Raw genomic sequence first — 6,000 nt, forward strand, 5'->3', positions numbered from 1 at the left:
CACGCTGCAGTAGGGAAGGGGCCAAGACATGCCAGAGTTCACCAAGATTTTTCATACCCTTCACAGAAAGTTGGGTATCAAGGATTCTGAGTGGCAATTGGTACTCAAATACTGCGGTTGCCTACATAGGTACATCCAGGATGAGATGGAGTTCCTAGACATCTCCTCACTCGACATGGCATACCAATACGCTGTCAAGATTCAGCAGAAGTTTGAACAAAAGAAGCGAGACTTTTGGATCTCCCAAACCACAGAACAAAGGACAAAGCCAAGGCGGGGGGACCTAGATAAACCCACCAAAGCCTCAAGAAAAGAATAACACCACGAAGTCAAAGAAGGACACAGGAAAGTGGTGCAAGTTCCACAAGAGACCCACTCACAACATAAGTGAGTGTCGGGCTAAGCAGTCGCTGGTGGCCGAGTTGAAGGCTTCAGAATCAGATGCATGTTTTGACCCTGAGTCAGAACCCGACAAGAGGAATGAAAAAGGGAAGCAGATCATTGATGTGGAGACCAGTGTCACTATTGCCACCACCAAGATCCAGAATAATGAGCCCGAAGATCGAGAGGAGGGGGAGCGTCTTTTCCACTCATAGATGTGGGTGAAGGGTTCGCCGCTGCAATTCATTGTCAATAGTGGTAGCCAAAAGAACCTCATTTCAGCAGAGATTGTGAAGCAGTTGAGCCTACCAACCATACCACACCTGCAACCGTACGACATTGGGTGGCTGCACCAAGGACGAGATATCCTAGTCCACCAGAAGTGTCGTCTTCCCTACAACATCAAGCCCTTCACATATGAGGTATTGTGTGATGTTGCACCACTTGATGTTTGTGATGTATTATTAGGCCAACCATACTTGTGGAGGCGACATGCTATGTATGATTCAAGGCCTCATGCTGTTATTATTTCTTTTTGTAATTCATTATACAAGATACCAGAGGTAGCCCCACCTACTGCCACCTCTTTGATCTCTGCTAAGAAATGCAGCAAGATCATCTCCCAAACTAGGAAATTCATTTTCTGTTTGGTTAGCTCCCAAAGTAAGGGGAAGATTGTCGCCACATCCATGATACCCATGAAGGATTCCTCCACGTATCAACAACAGCAAACAGGTACTGTCATGAAAGAATACAGGAACATCTTCTCCTCACCGACAGAGGTACCGTTACATTGTTAGGTATCATTCGATCTGACTCCTAGAGCACCTCTACCCAACAGGTCGATATGTCGCTACTCCATTCTGGAAAATGGAAAACACAAGCAACGACATGATCAGCATAACGTACCACACAAGTTTCAAGTGGGCGAAAAAGTCTGGTTGCATCTGCAGAAAGAATGCCTTACAAGATCCCATCAAAAGCTCAAACCACTTTGATATGGTCCTTACACCGTTACCAAGGTTGTGGGAAACAATGCTTTGGAGCACATCATTCCCTCATTCCTTCACTTGCACCAAGTGTTCAATGTGGATCACCCTCGACCATGCTTCCCACCATTACTGGACACATCAGAGATTGCAGAATAGCTTACTAGGGACCAAGTTCAACAGAAGTTTCCTCATCTCATGGACGAACTCAATGCAAAGGGGACCATTACTTCCTAAGGGGGGAGGAATGATCTAGGTGGATGTTGGTGGCCACCCACCTATCCCACTTGGACCCCCACAACTGTCTCTTTCTGTTTTTGAGTTTTCTTAATTGTAGCACATTTTACTATTTTTAGCAGTTTTTCAGGTCCTGAACTTCCGGAGCTGTTTTGAGGCCCTAAACGACGTTTTTTTGGAAACCTAGGAGAAACATGGGTCCATGGTTTGATGTTTTTAATCCCAAAGTTGTAGTCCTTGGATAGATCTTTCTAACGAGGTATTGTGTGCATCAAACAGAGATAATATGCCAAAGTTATGACCCCAGGAAGTTGATGTACAAATTTACCCAAAACGAGGCCCATAGTTTGGCGCTTCATCTCCTAGGGTTAGGTTTTTGGATGTTTAGGGTTTTCCATTGTTTCTCAACAATAAATAGGCCTTCAAGCCTCATTGTAACACAGTTCAGAGGCATGTAGCTGCCACATCTCTTCTAAGAGATAAGCTACCATTGCCCAAGCTAGTTTATTTCCATTTCTGTTTGTAAGCATATTTCAGTATTTTACATTAATGAAATAAAGTATTATTTCTGCTGCATCTCTATAATTTATTACCTTCCTGTTTAAATCCGGATCAGTGGTATTAGAGTGGTCTGGTCTTTCTCTGTTTTTCTTTGCGCATCCCTAACGAGGTCGGGATATAAGGAGTTAGGGCTTGAACTGGTCGATCCTTTGCAAGACTAGCCTCACAAATCTTGACGGCCTCCCAGGGCAGAAGACAAAAAAGACGAGGGGGCAAGAGATCCTAGCAAAATATTGCTCGAAGAAGCCCTCGAGTGACAAAGGAACGCGATGATGGACAACTTTTCCCAGATCCTTCAGTGGCTACCCAGGGGCGATGCATCTAATTCTAGAAGCTACTCTGGAAGCGCCACACCCTTTAAGGTACACGTTAACTTTGAAATCCCCATATTCGAGGGTCAGATAGATGCAAATGTCGTAGATAAATGGTTAAATCTGCTAGAAGGGTATTTTTCTGTTCATGATTTTTCCAGCCCAGAAAAGATTACTTTTGCTCTTCTCAAAGCTGCCCCCCACGTCAAGCACTGGTGGGAAACCTACAACGAGTAGAAGGATGAAAGTACAGGCTCACTACATTCAACCACACCCACTTGGAATTCATTCCAGGATGCCATCAAGGAGCAGTACTACCCTGTCAGAAGCTATGAGGATATGAGGATAAATACATAAAATGGACCACGTTGTGGCAGGGAAGGGACCAAGATGTGCTAAAGTTTACCAACATTTCTCATACCCTTCGCACAAAGTTGGGTATCAAGGATTCTAAGCGACATTTGGTACTCAAATACTGCGGTTGCCTACATAGGCACATCCAGGACGAGATGAAGTTCTTGGACATCTCCTCGCTCGGCATGACATACCGATACGATGTCAAGATCGAGCATAAGTTTGAACAAAAGAAGCGAGACTTTGGATCTTCTAGACCACAGAACAAAGGACAAAGCCAAGGCAGGTCGGCCTAGGAAAACTTGCCAAAGCCACAAGAAAAGAATAACACCACGAAGTCAAAGAAGGGCATAGGAAAGTGGTGTGAGTTCCACAAGAGCCCCACTCACAACACAAGTGTGTGTTGGGCCAAGTAGTCACTGGTGGCCAAGTTGAAGGATTTAAAATTAGATGCATGTTTTGACCCAGAGTCAGAACCCGACAAGAGGAATGACAAAGGGAAGCAGATCATTGATGCGGAGCATAGTGCCATTGTTGCCACCGCCAAGATCTAAAGAATGAGCCTGAATATTCAGAGGAGGGGGAGCGTCTTTTCCACTCATAGATGTGGGTGAGTGGTTTGCCTCTACAATTCATTGTCGACAGTGGCAGCCAAAAGAACCTCATTTCAGCAGAGGTCATGAAGCGGTTGAGCCTACCGAACATACCACACCTGCAACTGTATAGCCTCGGGTGGCTGCACCAAGGACGAGATCTTCAAGTCCACCAGTAGTGCCGCCTTCCCTACAACATCAAGCTCTTCATAGATGATGTATTGTGTGATGTTGCACTGCTTGATGTTTGTGATGTATTATTAGGCCAGCCATACTTGTGGAGGAGACATGCTATGTATGAGTCAAGGCCTCCCGTTGTTATTATTTCTTTGTGTAATTCATTATACAGGATACCTGAGGTAGCCCCACCTACCGCCACCTCTTTGATCTCTACTAAGAAATGCAGCAAGATTGTCTTCCAGACTAGGAAATTCATTTTCTATCTAGTTTGGTCCCAAAGTAAGGGGGATATTGTCGCCACATCCATGACCCCCGCGAAGGTTTCCTCCATGCAGTAGCAACAACAAATGGATACGGTCATGAAAGAATATAGGAACATCTTCTCCTCACCAATAGAGGTACTGTTACACTGTCAGGTCCAACATTCATTCGATTTGACTCCTAAAGCATCTCTACCCAACAGGTCGATATGTCGCTACTCCATTTTGGAAAATGCCAAGTAGAAGAAGTGACATGATCATCATAAGGTACCACACAAGTTTCAAGTGGGCGACAAAGTCTGGTTGCATATGTAGAAAGAACGCCTTACAAGAGCCCATTAGAAGCTCAGACCACTCTGATATGGTCCTTACACCATTACCAAGGCTGTGGGAAACAATGCTTTGGAGCACAACATTCCCCCATTCCTTCACTTGCACCAAGTGTTCAATGTGGACTGCCCTCGACCATGCTTCCCACCATTACTGGACACATCAGATATTGCAGAACAGCTCAACAGGGACCAAGTTCAGTAGAAGTTTTCTCATCTCATGGAGGAACTCAGCACAATGGGGACCATTGCTTCCTAAGGGGGGAGGAACAATCCAGGTGGATGTTGGTGGCCACCCACCTATCCCACTTAGATCCCCACAACTATCTCTTTCAGTTTTTTAGTTTCCTTAATTGTAGCACAATTTACTACTTTTAGCAATTTTTCGGGTTCTGAACTTCTGGAGCCATTTTGAAGCCCTAAACGACCTTTTTTGGGAAACCTAGGTGTTAGAAAATTATATATTACGGAGCAATGGAACACATAAAATATTACAGAAATATAAACACAGAAAACGCATAAAACAAGAGAGACACAGATATATGTGGTTCACCCAGTTTGGGCTACGTCCACCTTGAACAACCAGTCCTTCCTTTCTATTATCTAGCAAAATGAAGAGACACAACCTACAGTAGATCCACTGTAATATCCTCTGTTTTCTCTCACAGTCTCACCTCTCTGTTTCTTGCTCAGAGAATACACATCTATTACACAACCTCAAATAGAATGCCCTCATACAAAGAGAGGGGTTGCCTTCTAGGGCAAAAAACCCTAAACTAAACATAAGTTCTACCGTCAGATCATTCACCTAATGAATGGCCTAGATTGACTAGAAATCTATACTTTTACAAGGCAATTTTACCTCTGTTTTTAGCTTCCCCCGCCGGGGACCGCTGGCCCCCGGACCCCCCAGTCGGGGGGGATCAGCCCCCTCGAACCCCCGCGGAGGGGACAAGTCCCCCTCGTAGCCCCTCGCGTGGAGGGATGTACAAACTTCTTGGGGTATACATCTGGCTGAAACAAAGACCTCTGAACAATCATGTTCCACACCCAACACTAGGAGCAACATGAGTCCATGGACCGATGTTTCTCATCCAAAAGTTGTAGTCCTTGGATAGATATTTCTAACGAGGTATTGTGTGCATCAAATGAAGATTGTATGCCTACGTTATGACCTCGGGAAGTTGATGCACCAATTTACCCAAAACGGGGCCCATAGTTTGGCGCTTCATCTCATAGGGTTAGGTTTTTGGATGTTTAGGGTTTTCCATTTTTTTCAACAATAAATAGGCCTTCGAGCCTCATTGTAACACAGTTCATAGGCATGTAGCCACGACATCTCTCTTAGAGATAAGCTACCATTTCCTGAGCTAGTTTATTTCCATTTCTGTTTGTAAGCATATTTCAGTATTTTACATTAATGAAATGAAGTATTATTTTTACTGCATCTTTGTATTTATAGTTATCTATGTAATTTGTTACATTCTTGTTTAAATTTGGATCAGTGTCATCCTGAAGTGAGTTGGCTCCTTTACCCATTCCTTCAGAATGTATCTGGAGTGAGCTATGTTGTTGGGAAATCTGAATGGAGGGGTCATGACAGTCATGGACTCAGAGATTTGATAATCTCATCGTAATCTCGTGCCCTGAAGGTTGCAAGATTCATCCCACTGACACTACTCAAGGTCATTATCTCGAGGTTAGTGTGAGAGACGATCTAGTTAATCATGTCCTCACATGGGAATGCAAGGTATCTGCATGCAATCCGATACAAGCCAAACTTATGAATATTCACGTACACCTGA

Source organism: Pinus tabuliformis, chromosome 2_2 (genome assembly GCF_031772625.1).
Source record: "Pinus tabuliformis cultivar Carrire ecotype Pingquan chromosome 2_2, CPIR1, whole genome shotgun sequence".
NCBI classification, from domain to species: Eukaryota; Viridiplantae; Streptophyta; class Pinopsida; order Pinales; family Pinaceae; genus Pinus; species Pinus tabuliformis.